Raw genomic sequence first — 18,188 nt, forward strand, 5'->3', positions numbered from 1 at the left:
CCCATTTTACTCAGAGAACAAGCCAAACCCCTTAATGTGGGTTTTACGCTCTTTCCCCATTACCTCTCCAAGCTCCTTTCTTTTTCTTACTGCTCAAACCTTCAATCACTCTGTTCTAGTCACCTGGATTCACTGTGTTCTTCTAGCTCACCAGGCTCATTCCTGTGGGTAGGGTTTCGCCAGAAGCAGACAGACTCTAAGACAGGGTAAATGCAACTAGTTTATTTCAAAGGTGATGCCAAATTAAAACTGTGGGAGGAGAGACTAGGAGTCAGGTACAGAAAAGAAGCCAACACGAGATATACTTAGGCTGGAGGCAGGTGGGTCCAATCCCACTGAAGAACTCTGACCTTGCTACTTAAGGTGTGGTCTATGAACCAGCATCATGCCATCACCTGGGAGTTTGTTCAAATGAGATTTAGGCCCCACCCCAGACCTACTCAATCAGAATCTGCATTTTAACAAGGGCTTCAGGTGATTCTTACACCCTAATTAATGTTTGAGAAACTCTCTCTAGGGGACAGTGTATAACATGTCTCTATGTTATCCTACCCAAGCCGAGAAAGCTGGGGGTATTTTTCAACAACTGCCTAGCTGTCATTGGTTGAGTTTTGCTTCCAGGGCTATTAACTTCCAGGTTGCCCCAAGTACTGGCCTAGCATACTCTTTGGCCTGAAAATAAAGGCCTGCTGGAAATGAGTCACAGGTGTTTGCAGTAAACTGTCTTCAGGTGTGTGGAGGTGAGCACCCAGAATACGTGTATGGTACTAATAGTGTCTGCGACTGAGCCTTTGCTGTAGCTGTTCTCTCGGCTTGAAATATACTTTTCTCAGGTATTCACTCAGGTAGGTATTCACTCTACCTCCCTCCTCCCAGTCTTTACTCAGATCATACTGTCTCAGTGAGACTTATCTGTATTTAATTTTGCAACCTGCATGCACCAACCCAGCATTCCTAATTCCCCTCAGTCTGCTCTTTTCTCTTTGTAATTGCACTTAGCCTTTGAATTCACTGTATAATTTATCCACTTAATATACTCATTGTTTACCTGCTTCCATGGAAAGCTAGCTACACCAGAGCAGCAGACTTTGTCTGTTTTGCTTATTGATGGATAACGTAGAGGAGCTCTTTAATGTTTGTTAAATGAATACCGTTCTATATTTTAAAATATAAGATGGTAGTATATATAAAACTTTGTATCCTGCATTTGGCTTAGCATTATGTCACAAATATTTCCCATATCATAAAAATACTTAAATATCATTTTTAATTGGTTGCCAAATATTTCATTGTCTCTACTAATTATAATTAAACAGTCTCATAACATTTGGCATATTTTCTATTGTCTTTTTGTGATTATAAATAACACTTCTTTGTATATAAATCAGTTTCATTTTATACATTATTTCTTTAGAACAAATAAATGCCTGGAAGTCAAACTATTAACTCAAAGACTAAAAATGACCATCAAGACTCAGAGAGATACATAAGAAATTGTCTTTTGGAAGTTTTGTTCCCATATACCTCCAGCCAGCAATGAATAGACATGCCTGGAACACCATACTCTTTCCATTAACCCAAAGCTACATAGCGTAGTAGTTAAGAGAATGATTCTGAGATAATTGTCTTGGATTTAATACCAGCTCTCTGATTTATGAGTTGTGTGACATTGGCCAAGTGACTTATCTGTTACTCATTTTGTTCACTTGTCAAATGGGAATGATGAAAATAGTATTATCTCATGGGGTTGTTGTGAAGATTAAATTACTTAGTATAGCTAAAGATGAATATCTGGTACCCAATAAATGCTATGTCACTATTAGCTAATACTATATTGAGACATTTTAAAATTGATAAAGTGAATAAATAGTACTTTATTTTTACTTTATTTGCATTTTGAAGTTGCGGGTATAGTGCTGTCAGTGGTGAAGAGGATTAGTTGATAAGATTTGTGTAATGTTTCAAAACCTGATCTTGTACATCTCAACTTAGCATGATGACGCTGGGGCTTGGCATTCCAGGTTGAGCATTCCTAATCTGAATATTTGAAATATGAAACATTTTGAGCACCAACATGATGCTGAGATTTTTTAATTTGGGATGCTTAACTGGCATATAACGGAAATATTCCAAAATCTGAAAAAAATTGCAGTGGAAAACACTTCTTTTCTCAAGATAAGGAATGTTCAACCTCTATAAAATATCACAATACTTCAGAGTCAGGTTTTGGAGTCCTAGATCAAATAATTGTCAGAAAATATTATTTTTGAAAAATTTTATTTTTGACATAAAGCATGAAATGAAAATACATAGAGATTTATCACTGATAAGTTTTGAGCTTATCACTGAAAATGTGAGTCTGTAAGGATAACTTCAACAGTGACTTTTCAACCCCAACACACCTGCAGGTTTAGGCAAATACGTAAATATACTGATATTGCTAAGAACAAAAGTTATCCCTATGAAAGAGGAAAGATACAAATACAAAATAGGGGAAGTGAAGAATTTTATATTCCAGTGAAGGACAACTGATAGATGGTAACCACATGCCACATGGTTATTTGTCGTTCATTAACTTAGTGGCTTAGAAACCACTTACTGAGGCCGGGCACGGTGGCTCATGCCTGTAATCCCAGCACTTTGGGAGGCCGAGGCGGGCGGATCACGAGGTCAGGAGATCAAGACCATCCTGGTTAACACGGTGAAACCCCGTCTCTACTAAAAATACAAAAACAAAATTAGCCGGGCTTGGTGGCGGTCGCCTGAAGTCCCAGCTACTTGGGAGGCTGAGGCAGGAGAATGGCATGAACCTGGGAGGCGGAGCTTGTAGTGAGCCGAGAGTGCGCAAGTGCACTCCAGCCTAGGCAACAGAACGAGACTCTGTCTCAAGAAAAAAAGAAAAAAAAAAGAAAAGAAAAAAAAGAAACCACTTACTGAGAATCTACTGTGCGTAACATTGAGCATCAAGGTTGTGAAAGGACGACAGAATCAGTCTATCACACTTCTTGTCCTTAATAAGCCCACTAGATGCTCCCTATTAAGCCTGGAAACATGACTGCTCCTCTGTAAGGAAAGGCTTATAACATGTTCTTGCTTCAGAACAACAGTGGCTTCATCCCAGGACTCTACTAAAATAAGCTTATGGTAAATTTACCTTATGTGTGTATGGGTTTTGAAATTATACATTTTAAAAACCATATATATTTTTTTCACGAAGTGGCTAAAATAATTCTGGACATGGAAATTTCTTTTAATGCATTTATGCAATAAAGGAGGCAGCCTTGCGCAACATGTGAATTGCATCGGGAGATCACTATGCAGCAGACAGAGAATTTGGGCAACATTGACACTGCAATTTCTGGAGATATTAAGCCAGCAGACACAGAAACATGCATCACTTTATGGATGCCTGGCTGATTAAATGTGCATGGGCTTTGAATTTTGAAGCCCAGTCAAGGTTTCCCAGTTCTCTTTTAGCAGCAGTTTATTTTTACTCGGGTCTGGTCAGATGTAGAAACCACAGAAATGGAGGCTGTAGGATTCTGTCTTCTCTAAGCACCTTTGTGCTTTCCTCCTCTGGCTTCCTTCTTAGGTAGGAGCAAAGGTGTATGGGAGAGGAGTCTGCAAACATCCAGCCATTTGGGGCGGTTCATTTGGTTCTTGTCAAGGGAAATAGGTTTCTACTCTTGCCACAATTTCTGTGCAACCTTGGATTAGTTAATGTGTAGACGTCCAGAACTTGGGGTACCCTATTTTGGGATAATGTTTTGTCCCTTAGTGGGGTGTCCTATTCTTTCTATCTATTCTGTGCGATCATACAACTTCATCTACATACTCTTGGTTCCTGGTTTGATAGGTGGCTCTATTGACAGATGGCATTATTAAAGACAATTTCCCTTTGGGCCTTAAGTCACCCACAACTTAGGCTTTAATTTCAGAATATGTTTTTCTTATTACAACTTTATTGAAATACATTTACATAAAATTCACCCTTTTAAATACAATTCAATAGGTTTTAGCATATTTAGAGATGTACAGCCATCACCATAGTCTAATTTTAGAATCTTTAGTCACCCCAAAAAGAAACCCCATGTTTATTACTAGTTATTCTCTTTTTCCCCCTGCCCCCAGCCTCTGGCAACCACTAATCTACTTTCTGTCCCTGTGGAGTTGCCTATTCTGAACCTTTTATATAAATGGAATAATATAAAATGTAGCCTTTTGCATCTGATTTCTTTTACATAATGTGTTTCCAAGGTTTGTCTATGTTGTAGCACATAACAGTAACTTCATTCCTTTTTGTGCCTGAGCAGTATTTCATACTATGGATATAATACATTTGTTTATCCATTCATCCCTCTATATACTGATTGGAAAAAGCTATTTCCACTTTTTGGCTATTATCAATGCTGCTATGAACATTTGTGTACAGGTTTTTATGAGGACATATATTTAAAGTTTTCTCAGATATAGATCTAGAGGTAGGATTACTTGGTTCAGTGGAACTCTTTGTTTAACTTTTTGAAGAATTTCCCAACTCTTTTCCAAAGTGGCTGCACAACCTGACACTCCTACCAGCAGTGTGTTGGGGGATGGGGAATTCCACTTTCTCCACATTCTCACTAATACTTGTTATTATCTGACTTTTTTTTTAATAGTCATCCTGTTCATGGTGAGGTGGTATCTCACTGTGATATTTTTAAAAATTTGTTGTATATATTTGAGGTTTACAACATGATGTTATGAGATACAGATAATAAAATTGTTATTATAGTCAAGCAGATTAACATATCTATCATCTCACGTAGTTGCTATTTTAAATTTGCATTTCTCTAATGACTAAGGATGTTTTCCCTTGTGCTTATTGGCCATTTGTGTTATCTTCTTTGGAGCAATATATATTCAAGTTATTTGCCCAGATTTTAGTTTGGTTATTTTTTCTTTTTATTGTTGAATTGTATGATTTTTTATATATTCTAGTTACAAGTCCCTTATGACACATGTGATTTAAAATATTGCTCTCAGTCTGTGAGTTATCTTTTCACTTTCTTGTGTCCTTCGAAACACAAACATTTTAAATTTTGATGACGTGTAAATTATCAATTTTTTCTTTTTTTGCTCATGTTTTTGGTATCATATCTAACAAACCTTTGCCAAATCCAAAGTCATGAAGAACTATTTATATGTTTGCTTCTAAGAGTTTTATTTAGTTTTCAGATCTGTTTTAATTTTTGCATATGGTATAAAACAGGGGTTTAGTTTCATTCTTTTGTATGTGGATATCTAGTTGTCTAGCATCATTTGTTGAAAAGATTTTTCTGTTCCCCATTGAACTGGTTTAACAAGCTTGTTAAAAATTCAGAATACTTTTAACCTACAGATTTTTCTTAAAAGATATTTATTGGTGAATTTCCATCTTTTTTCCCCAAATAATACAATTGCTCTCTTCACTGTGAATTTTACATGTAAGCATTCATGCCCATAAATTTTTCAGAACACCTGTTCTTAACTGGAGGTGGAATTATTACCATGAGAGGTGGGGCCTCTGACCAGCAGGAGGTCACAGTAATTATTCCTACCACTCTAGATGAACTGATTCTGTGGTGAGTCATACTGATGGGGAGAGTAGGAGTAGCTAGTACAACCTGACTGCCTGGCTGAAATCTGTCTTTCTTAACCATACACCTGAGGTCTTTACTGAACAAAGAGTAAGTTATTGTAGTAAATAAATAATCTCTGGGGAAATACTTAGAGATTCTGAGAATATCCTATTTTTCATCAGTCTTCTACAAACTAGCTTTAGCATCCGTTGATAATTCTTGCTTGAACTGATAATTACCATCAAGGTTGCAAAATGATGGTTTTTCTAATTCTATCAGTCTTTTTACATGTATTAATTGGCATTCTTCTATAAAGAATATTTTATCACTGCTCTATCAGATTTCATAAACTGAGTACACTCTTGTACGCAGCATCTGGGTCAAGAACAGAATATTCCAACATTTCAGAAAAGAAAAGAAACATGTTAAAAAGAAAAGATTTATATTAAAAAAAACTATATATAGTAATTAAAATGGGGATAAGAAAGGTAATCCCTTTATCCCTTTATATACATGTAACATATTTCTATAAAATTCCATAAATATATGCATATACCCACTCTATAATGAACCCTTTCCAAAAATGGTTTCACAGAAGAATTTCTAAGGGGTATTTATTTTTTAAAAAATTACATGGTAATAATTTGGAGACAAATGATTAAGACTAGTCAAACAGGTTTATCATTTAAGAAGATTTTCACAAATCCAGAGTTGAGGACCTATTACCTGACCATCTCAAGTCAGAAGAGGAATGAGGAGAATCCTTCTTACCCATTTTGGATATATTTTTAAAATTATGATAAAATATACATAACAAGATTTACCATTTTAATCATGTTTGTAGGTGCAATTCTGTGGCATTAACATTCAGAATGTTGAGCAACCATCATTACTATTCATTTTCAGAATTTGTTCATCCCAAGCAGAAACTATGTACTTGTTAATCAATAGCCACCCCCCACCTTTCCTTCTCCCCACCAGTCTCTGGTAAACACTGTTCTCCTTTACATCTCTATGAGCTTGCCTCTGCTGGTACCTCATATAAGTGGTATCATATTGACCTTTTGTGTCTGGCTTATTTCACTGAGCATCGGTTTTCAAGGTTTATCCTGTTGTAGCATTTATCAGAATTTCATTCCTTTTTGAGGCTAAATAATATTCCATTGTATGTGTTGTACCACATTTGTTTATCCATTCATAATAGATGTTTGAGTTATTTCCACCTTTTGCTATTTGAGTAATGCTGCTATGAACTTTGGCGTATCAGTATTTGCATTTTATACATTTGCGCAAATCTATCCTCATGTATTTTTGTTCTATAAATAAACTTTTGGAGGCATTTCACAATTTAGAGGTCAAAGAGAAATTAATAATACACATTTTAAACTAGTTCAATGTTTTATTATCAACATTCATATTTGGGCTGAAGATTCAGGGATGAAATAGTGGGCAAAAAGCGGATATATAATTAACACTACACAGGCATATCATAAGTATATCATAATATTTTGCTAATTATTGGAATAGAAAAATATAAAACAGAGACATACATAAATTTCTTTGTGTTTCGTCTTTCTGAATGTATTTTTACATTAAATACACAGCAAGTGCTTACACTTACTTAAATATTATCCTTTTTTAATCAACCAAAACATGCTTATCCTTAGTTAATCAAAATTCATTTCAAAAGACAAAATTTCTTAAAGATAAGCATGGCATAGAGGGCTTTAGATTCATACTCTTACTGCATTGGCTGCTTGATGATTGTTCTCCTTTTGTAATTTCAATCTCAACTTTGTCTTTTTCTCTCAATCTATTTGGAGACCTGCTGCATACTGCAAGCATTGTTTGTTTCTTCTTTACCAAATGTCTCCAAAAACTTTTGACAGTAAGCAAGAACTGTATCAACATGTGTTTTGTATTTTACAGCCAATTCTAGTGCCCTTTCTCAGTTGTAGAGATTAATATTGATCTGGATTGCTTCATAAACGAGGCCAGCCTGAAGAAATGCTATTTCAGCCTCCTGTATGTTCCCATTAAACCTTAGTTATGTTGGCCATTTTTGATTATTTAAATGGAAGACTTTTTATAGAATTGAAGTACTGAACCTTATCAGTTTCACCAGTTGCTGCATAGTCTATTTCTGTAATAGTCATATCTTGATTAGCAACTGCCATAGCAGCTAGACAAGCTCACATGGTTTGGTCCTCAACAAAGTGGCAAAGTCTTAATCATCTTCCCATTTTGAACTGCCTACATATTTAGGGGGAATAACAGGATATAGTTATACACTGATGTGAACCAGAAGGCCATTAACTCTTGCTATAGTTACCTGATTTCCAACAAAACTCACAATATGGGAATTTTTACTGAATTCACTTGTATCCCTTTCATGTAATGTTTTAGGCAAAATGTCACTGTCCGCATAAACCATATTGGAATAATACCACACTGTAAATTGAGTATCTTGAAGTCTGCAAAGGACAGTGCTTGTATCATTCCATGCCAAAGTATGCACTATTGTTTCAAGTTTGAGAATTTTTTTCTTCCTTCTCAAATTGTTTCACAGAGGTGATATAGATATCTCTATTTTTATCAATAAAAGTGACTTTTCTATCATTGGTAAGTCCTTTCTGATCCAGAGCAACTTTCAAGATTTCATTTTTACAAGGAAGAAACTTTCCATCATCTAATGGTTTTCCAGTTGATGCCTCAACAAAAAAGATTATTTTTTTTCATCAGCTTTGTGTCATTGCTATGATACCATTACTCAGAGACACAGTCTGTGCATTCAGAATATCTGTTCTCACTCCAGGAAATTCTGGAGATGAAATAAAGTGCCCTTCATATGAATATAAATCGATACTACTAACATCTACAAGAAGAAAATGTCTTTCTGCCTGCAGGATTAAACTAACAGTTCCTTCTTTGAGATCAAATAAAATTGGTGTATTCCAGTTCTTTGTAGAGACCACATAACATTGAAGAGACATTGAAACAACTAAGTGTGCAGAGTTCAAAGATGCTTTAATGGCCATGACGGAATTCCAGTGAGTTCACTGCATCAGTGAGAACATTACGAATGTGTATGGTCTTTCTTTTAGTTAATGTTACTTGAAAGTTTTTCCACTCCAAGTGTTGTTCCACCACAGGCGCAAAAACATCATGCCCAATTCCACACACTCCAGCAGTCTGAGTGCCATCAGTTGACCACGCAATATTAAATATGCTGCCAGTGTTTTTCTAAAGCATATGATCACCCAGTTTTATTACATAAGTGTAAAGTATGAAATAATCCAATAGCAAGTAATTCTCCATCTGGAGCCCAGGCAACTGAAGTAATACGATGCTCATGAGGTTGTGAATTGTACAGTGGGTGGCTGTAACTATCCCATACCTTGTATTTACAGTCTTCACCAGTAGATAAAATAAGATTACTGACTGAATTCCAATCTACTTTTAAAATGATGCCATCATAAGCTTTCTGTAAAACTTTAGCATTTGATCAAAGAAGTTTCTTTTTTTGAGACGGAGTCTCGCTCTGTCCCCCAGGCAGGAGTGCAGTGGCACGATCTCAGCTCACTGCAATCTCTGCCTCCCAGGTTCAAGCAATTCTCCTGCCTCAGCCTCCCAAGTAGCTGGCATTACAGGCGCCCACCACCACGCCTGGCTAATTTTTTGTATTTTTAGTAGAGACGGGTTTCACCATATTGGCCAGGCTAGTTTTGAACTCCTGACCTCAGGGGATCTACCCGCCTCGGCCTCCCAAAGTGCTGGTATTACAGGCGTGAGCCACTGTGCCTGGCCACTGAAGAGATTTAATGATTAGCTCCTTGCCTGCTGTATAAAGAACCTTTGCTAAATCAGGACCCCACACTATTGAATACACTGGTTTTCCTCAGAAGGCACTCCTCCTTCTTCTGTATTTGATAAGTATATTTTCTGGGAATATTCTTCGGGAGTAGTTGGGGGCTGACCTGGGCTTGCTGAGCTAAAGTTGATCTAAGCATCCAAGTCTTTGACCAAATTTTTATTTTGTCCATCTTCTCCAATTGTAACTAATGCTGTTGCTTCACCATTCTATCTTCCTGCAAGTACTACTCCAGAGTAAGCTGCTACACTTTTTTCCACTCTTTCTAACTTGGAAATCAAATTAAATTTATCATCAGAACTTATGAGGACAAAGCTTTGGGCTTGCGTTTGTTTCTTATACCCAAACTCTTTGGAAACCAGTGAAGATCTATAGGGTAAATATCATCAGGAAGCTTTACTATTTGAGTTGTTCCACTGGTGAACAAGTTCCTTTTCACTATCTGGTGATCATCACTCTATGAATACAGCTCTTCAGTAGTAGTCCAGCCTACACGGCTTACTAATTCTTGATGCTTTGGTTCTCTTAAAAGAGGTATCTTCAGTCTCATGACTCCACTTCCAGCAAAAATTTAAAATTCCACTTGATTGCATTTATTCAAGTTCCAGGAAAGCAGTGGCAGTTGCTTTCCTATAGCTGGTACCAGTTACCAAGAAGCCTATTGGTCACCATAGTGACTTCTTGACTATTAGTCTTTTAACTATGACGTATGTTGCAAACATTTTCTCCCAGATTTTTATACTCTTTTATTGTGACTTTCTTTTTTGCCTTATAAAAATTTCCTTTTTATAGAGCCACATTTATCAATCTTTTATTGCATCTGTATTTCAGACATAGAAAGGTTTTCCCCACACTCAGGTTAGAAAGGAATGGATCTATCTTTTTTTCTAATATTTTTATAACTTCATGTATTTCATTTGTATTCTTGATCCATTTGGAGTTTATTCTGGCATATAGTATAAGGAATGGATGCAATTTCATCATTTTCCAAAAGATTATACAATGTCTTGATACTAATTATTTAAAAAATGTATTTTTTTAATCTGGTGGATTGAGTTGACATTTATATAATATATAAGCTTATATTTGTATTTGAGTTTTTTTTCCTGGAATTCCTAATTTTTTTGCCCACTCCTTAGTCTCTCTATTCAATGTACTATATCACAGTCTTTCAAATATGGAGACTTTGGTACATATTTCAGTATCTGGTAACACTAGCTGCTGATCAGATAGCTGTGGTTCTATGACGGATCTATGATTTTTCATTTTCTGACTTCATTCCAAATGTTTCTGTTATACAGACTTTAAATCTCACTTGCTGACTTTGAAAATTTTTGTTAGTATTTTACAGAAGTTACAATAAACACACGGATTGAATGATAAATGACATGTTTATGGTGTTGAAGTGTTTTACCCAAGAAGAAAGGATGACTTTCCATTCGTTAATACCTATCTTAAGTTTTGAATATTTAACTCTTTATGTGCTAAAATTTGTTTCATAAGTTGTTTCCTTCCTGGGTTGTAAAGGTTGTGCTTTAATCATTTATGTATTTATTTAGTTAGTTTGCTTTCACTTGTCACCTAGAACAATGTCTTCAATATAGTTGTTAATTTGATTTTATAAGTATCTGGTGACAGAAATAGTACTCGGTGATGTGGTTACTATCCAGCTAAAAGGATATAGAAAAATATTAGGTTGGTTGTAATGGCAAAAATCCACAATTACTTTTGCACCAACCTAATAAATTTAGAAATACAGTTGACTCTTAAATTTTCTTATTATTGTTATTATCTTTTAAGATGGAGTGTGACTCTGTCGCCCAGGCTGGAGTACAGTGGCAGTGGTGTGATCTCGACCCACTGCAATTTCTGCCGCCCATGTTGAAGTAATTCTCCTGGCTCAGCTTCCTGATAGAAGGGACTACAGGTGTGTGCCACTACAGGTGTGCACCACCACACCTGGCCAATTTTTTTATTTTTTATTTTTAGTAGAGATCCGGTTTCAGCATGTTGTTCACTCTGGTCTCGAACCCCTGACCTCAAGTGGTCCCCCACCTCAGCCTCCCAAAATGTTAGTATTACAGGCATAAGCCACCATGCCCAGCCTAAATTTTCTTATTCTTAACTCAGAATGTGTTCTAGAACTTTGAAACTGATTTTGCAAAAATACAAATGTAAATTCCACAGTTAACAAATAACCTGAGTGTCGCATTATTTATAAAGCTTTCTGTGACGTGCTTCCCTGCCTTCCTATGTATTTTATGGTTTTCATCGACTGTATATTAGTTGTATGTATTTATGGAGTACATGAGATATTTTGATACAGACATATGATGTGTAATAATCACATCAGGGTAAATGGAGTGTCCATCGCCTCAATAATTTATCCTTTCTTTGTGTTACAATCCAATTATACTCTTTTACTTACTTTTAAATGTACAATAAGTTAGTGTTGACTGTAGTCACTTTGTTATGCTATCAAATACTAGATCTTATTTATTCTAAGTTTATTTCTGGACCCATTCACCATCCCCACATCCCCTTTCCTGGCCCCAACTACCCTTCCTAGTGTCTGGTAACCACCATCTACTCTCTATCTCCATGAGTTTAATTGTTCGAATTTTTAGCTCCCACAAATAAGTGAGAATATGTGAAGTTTGTTTTTCTGTGCCTGGCTTATTTCACTTAACATAGTGACTTTCAGTTCTATTCATGTTGTTGCAAATGACAGGATCTCATTCTTTTTTATGGTTGAATAGTGTTTCCACTTTTCTTCATCCATTCGTCTGATGATAGACACTTAGGTTGCCTCCAAATCTTGGCTATTGTGAATGCTGCTGCAGTAAACATGGGAGTGCAGCTATCTCTTAAGTATACTGGTTTCCTTTCTTTGGGGCATATACCTAGCAGTGGGATTGCTGGAGTATATCATAGTTCTATTTTTAGCTTTGAGGAACTTCCAAACTGTTCTCCATAGTGGTTCTACTAATTTATGCCTACCTATCAGTTGACTGTTCCTTCTCTGCATCTCCATTTACCACACAGATGGTTCTGTATTAGTATCCATCCCCCTCTTGTGCTCTTGTCGATCTCTCCCTCTTAGACTGTAAGCTCATTGGAGCTACTGACTGTGACTGATTGGTCTATGCATCCTCCTATCATAATACCTGTCTTAAGGCTGTCCTCTGTTAAATTGTCACAGGATGATTTCATGCCAGTAGAATTTTGTGAATAGAATTAAATGTTACGAATCTAGAATTTTATACTGTAAAAACATGCTGATATACCGTTGCAGAATCAAGAAGATAGGATCATTAAACTGGACGTTCAGCATCTACTTGCTGTTTATGATTTAAATACGGGAATGTGACCCAAATTTGAAAGATTTTCTTCACTCAAGAACTTCCCACTTTCTCTACTGGTTCTATAATGTACCATGTTGACTATTTTCAATTATAAAGGCATATCACGGTATCAATTATTTACATTAAACCTGTATTTTCTGTCTATTCCCTGCCAGGTAAATGAGAGCCCGAATGATATTTTCACCAACGTATTTATTTTTTGTTTTTATTTGTTTGTTTATTTTCTCTTGCTGACCCTTAATGAAAGCTAGGCATAAATGGAGTCGACTTTCATGCAGTCAATTTTAATTTTTCTTTTGTGCTCATGAAGTCTGCTGCCCAGTGAGATGTATCAACTGCACTGTTGTAACATCTGAATCAACCGTGGCCTACACTGTTTGATCAGGATGACAAAATTGCTTTATTTATTCTTCTTTTACAATTATAGCCTGCAGATAAATAGGCATTATTATAGGGGTCAAGCTTGATCATGCTGCATATTACAAGAATTTCTCTGTGACTACAATGGCAAATTGATTAGATAAAACTTATTGACATACAATGCCAAATAATTGATTTGTTATACTAAAATAGCTCTGACGCCTAAATCAGTTACAATAACTCATTTGTAGTGTGGAAAAATCATGCTTATGCATTTTGGGGTTGCTTTGAACACTAAATTAGCTACTTAGGAGTTTGTCCTTGACAACTCAATTATCATATCATATCATATCATATCATTAGTCTCGTCTTCTTTTCTGTCATTTCTCTAGTGAAGTTATATCAGACTGATAATTCAAGTATACTATGGTGAGTGTTTACTTTGAAAAAATTTGTATCTTGAGATTCTATTTTTATTTTAATGTTCTTTTTATATGTACTGCTACAAAACAAGCAAGTGCTATTATTGTACTGATAACAGAGATTTATTTGGTACCTCCAGCTGATCAACTGAGGGATTTTAGTCTGTAACCATGTCTAGACAAAATGCAAATGTGAGTATTTGATACTTTTTCTTACCATCAGTATGCATTTGGAAAGTGTTAAGCATTACTTCTCTGAGTTGTTTCATAGAACTAATTATCAAGATTTCAAAGACATCTTTGCATAGATGGTGTTTTATCTTTTGGAATAAATTTATTCCTACATTTGTTTTCTAGAAAGACATTGGTAGAGTCATTGTAATAACAGGATGGGATGGAATTAAGGTGACACTAACAGGGAATGAGAGGTCATGAAACTAAAATATATGTTTTGCTTCCACTGGGTACATTTATTATTGACACCTGGATATTTTAGGACACTTGATGATGAAAGGAGAGAAATACTCAAAATGATTGCAAGAGGGTTGTGGGCACTCTCCTCACATCTACTGGACACCTTCCATTAGCTTCTGGGCCTCTCTGTATGATTTCTCTGATTACAAGAGCATGTAAGGTCCAATTGAGTGCAAGTAAAAAAAAGTCAGAGAAATTAACATCCTAGGAGTGACCCTTAACTAATAACTAGAAAGGATTGGTAGATACGTTCCCTTGCCCCTAGGTAGAACAACTGAGAGATGTGTTCCATACCATTTTCTAGAGAAGGTGAGTCCTCGTTCCCCATGAAACTAACTTTTCTGTGTTGGTTTCTTCCTTTCCCTTTCTTACTTTGCCACACCTCTGCCAGTGTTCTCTACCAAATGAAATAATTTTGCTTAAAGTCTAGTTCAGAGTTGAATTCTTGGTGGACCTCACCTAAGACAGTGAATAATGCCCATGCTCCCTCAGAATTTAGGTGGCTGGAAGAAAAATGGTACTCTATTTAGTACAATTTAGCTGTACAAACAAAAGAAACACCTCTTTGCTCTTGGAAGCTTGCCTACTTTTTTCCCCTGGGTCAGATATATATATATAAATAAATAATTGGATCACTCCCCAATTTTCCTTCATTCTGGATCTCTGTTGAAGTTGGGTTGGAACACAAACACCAACTTAAAGGCCTCTGAGGAAGTATACAGACCCTATGTCCAAATCAAAATCTTGGAATCTTACCTCCCTTGTCAGCATAATGGCACAGCAAGCCCTTTTAGGCATGCTTAAGTAAGAGAGAGCAAAGGAAACAAGACAGTGGAGAAAAGAGGGTCTGAGTTTCTCAACATGGTGCAAGAGAAAGTAGAAGGAGGGCTCTCATTCTATAACACTTTTTATGAACATGGAGCTTGCTCGTTGTATGCAGCCTGATAATGGCTCTAGAATGCCTTGGAGGCAGAAAGAATTAAGGAGAGAAGAAGGAAAAAGGAGAGGATAAAAACCAGAAAGAGACTTTCTTTCCCCTTCATTCTTAGCGTAGGTATGCCAGTTAAATCAGCGGCATGGATATTTGTAAATTTAAAAAATACACCTCAGAATTTGGGCAGCCTGTATCATATACCAAGAACTTAAATTATTCATTCATGCCAAGATGGGGAGTGACTCAAGATAGCTTTATATATCTCTTAAAAATCTCCATCCTCGGCCGGGCTTGGTGGCTCACACCTATAATCCCAGCACTTTAGGAGGCCTAGGCAGGTGGATCACCTGAGGTCAGGAATTCAAAATCAGCCTGGCTAGCATGGTGAAATCCTGCCTTTACTAAAAATACAAAATTAGTGAGGTGTGCTGGTGGGCACCTGTAATCTCAGCTACTTGGGCAGCTAAGGCAGGAGAATCACTTGAATTTGGGAGGTGGAGGTTGTGGTGAGCCGAGATTGTGCCACTGCACTCCAGCCTGGACAGCAAGAGTGAAACTCTGTCTCTCCATCCTCTGTGGGATTCTCCTAACATGTCAGAGGTCATAGTTTACTATAGAGGGTGATCCCAGCACCACATTCTAAACTGACGTGATTCTTCTCTCCTAACGCTAAACTCTATCAACTCCATTTTTCTTCTTCTTTTCACAAAACTCAACCTTCCGGGAAAGCAAAATGACACTGATCCTAAACATGTGGTGCTTTTCTTTTACATCATTATGTTGTTGAGTATATAATTTCTACTTCAGGAATGCTTTTTACCTTCCATATGGAAGTAAAGTTTAGTATAAAGCAGTGGTCCTTATTGTGTTGTCCTTAGATCAGCAGTATGAGCATCAACTGTCATGCAAAATTTTAACCCCACCCAAGCATAGTGCTATTAGAAACTCTATGGGTAGAACCCAGCAATCTGGGTTTTAATAAGCCCTTCAGGTGATCCTGATCCTCCATAAATTTTGGGACCTGCTCGTGTAATAACTGACCGCTGCAAATACTGGGAACGGAGATATGAAAATCTCACTGTAGGTCGGCATAAGTCTAGACATCCCAGTTATTCTACCCCATCGCCTTTCACTGAGAGATAAAATTGTAATTAGGAATGCTCATTGATCTTGATTCAGGAAGTTGGTGAGAGGGGAAAGAAAGGCACCTTAGTTCCCATTAGGGATAGGCCTGGGGAATTGTAGTGGGGATAGTTGAAGAGAAAACCTGTGGTATTTGGGTTTTTTCCTTCCAGGATGAGAGAGGATGCCTTCCTATTTCCAAATATCTCCTCCACACTGACTGAAATTTCACCAATTAGAGCTAATAAGAAAACATTCCGGAGTATATTAAAGAGTAGTGGGAAGATGATTAGTCATAAACTTAATGCGACTTAGCTTTCATTCTAACCCAGCTGATATACTGTAAGTAAATAAGAGTTTGATTTTGGGGAAGGGTAATTCCAAAGCAAGACACACTCGAAGCTGAGTAAGAGGTGTGTGGTGGGGAAGGGGGCGATGGGCAAGAATTTAGGACGTTAGAATCCTTGGTGAGCTTGGACAGGGCACCAAGAGGGAGGAGAGAAGTACTGAAAGTATATGCAAAAGCCAATACCAACGATTTCCTTCATTTCAGATCCCTCCTAGGAGTCATCATCTCTCAGAAAAGGATAGTGGTTATTTGATTTTGTTTTTTTTAACATCCTCGCTTACTTCTCCCTTACATTTTTATTCTCCTAGATTCAGAAGATTCAAGTTTATGGAAGCAAACTAGTATTTTTCCAGCAATATCATGGAAAATAAACTGCAAAAAAAAAGATTATCTCTTGAATGAATTCTAGGCACCAGTAAATGCTACAAGAATCACTTGACCTTTTCAAAAATGACCAGTATTTGTGCTAAGTGTGAAAGCAATGCTATGCTTCCATTGAGTTCCACAAATCTTTTTGGTGCAGAAAAAATGCTAGTGGGATATAGCACAAAACCTTCAAGGTGGGAGACACAGCTGCCCTAGAGAATCTGTCATTGAGAAGGAAGGGAAAGGGCCAGTAGACAAATCCGTGTGGAAATACAGGATTTTAGGAGGCACAAAGGACAATAGGCATTTCAGAGTTTCATGGATAAAACAGACACTGTTTTTTGACACCCAAGAATTTCTGAGATTTGGCCCACAACCAGGTAAAAACAGGAGATGGATTTAAAGAGCTTTCTTATCCCTCTTTGTGTCTAGCTTCTCACTGTCTTCCTACCTCAATTTTTCTTTTTTCATTTTTTTTTCATATTTGTCAGGTCTGTCACATTTTGCGTCTAACTTTTGGTGAAATTACTCTCACAAAAGATACTTAACCTATAAGGGTCAAGTACAGAAAGTTGTTCAGAGTCACTAACTTAAGGTCATATTGCTACCTAGTGGCAACAGAGAGATCCATGGCTCCATGATCTTGCCATAATTTCATTTGTTATTTCTGCCTGTAAATAGAGCTACTGGCTCTGCAGAAATGTGGTCAATTTGTTGCTAAAAAGATTCCAAAAACTAATTGCAACCTGGAAGGTTCAGAACCTGTCTCTGGCTCACTTAATGTCTTTCCTCACACAGTAGGAGCTGACAAGTTGATGCCTCAGATTTCCACTGTGCTCCTTAGGATCAACAGAGAATAAGTTTGTATTGAGTCTGCACAGTTTCATTCAGTATGCAGGTGGAAGCAGTGAAACAAATGCAGTGTAGCTTATTTCCCAAGAGATGCTGCTAACATGAACCAGGAGCTCATTCAGAAGAATTAAATGGACATATTCCAAATAGATATTTACTCATATCAGTCACTTCCCTCCCCAGTTTCCGGTGCTTCTTGTTACTTTGCACGCAATCTGTCAGCAGGAACCACTACCTATAATCTTGTTAAGAGCAGTGAAATAGGAACAAGTACAAATACTGTTTAATTCACTTTCAGGAAACAGGCTTTAATTGAAGAGTTCCCATCACTTTCCATGTGTTTCCCAAAATGTTAGAGGTTTTAATTCGCTCTTACTGACTATCATCAGATAAGAAAGCTTTTATGGAAGAAAGTCTTACATGAAGTTCTCAAAATCAGAGAAGGATGAGAGTACTTGAGAAGTAAAATATGT

At 36.8% G+C, this 18,188-nt stretch overlaps 1 protein-coding gene and 1 pseudogene across 3 annotated transcripts in view; one reads left to right on the top strand and one right to left on the bottom strand.

The window, feature by feature from the left end:
• Positions 1 to 18,188, top strand: part of UNC13C (unc-13 homolog C) — a 753,954-nt gene that overhangs the window by 135,927 nt on the left and 599,839 nt on the right. The window lies entirely within an intron of this gene.
• Positions 4,070 to 12,594, bottom strand: LOC126959977 (intraflagellar transport protein 80 homolog; annotated as a pseudogene).

This window comes from Macaca thibetana, chromosome 7 (assembly GCF_024542745.1).
Source record: "Macaca thibetana thibetana isolate TM-01 chromosome 7, ASM2454274v1, whole genome shotgun sequence".
Taxonomy (NCBI): domain Eukaryota; kingdom Metazoa; phylum Chordata; class Mammalia; order Primates; family Cercopithecidae; genus Macaca; species Macaca thibetana.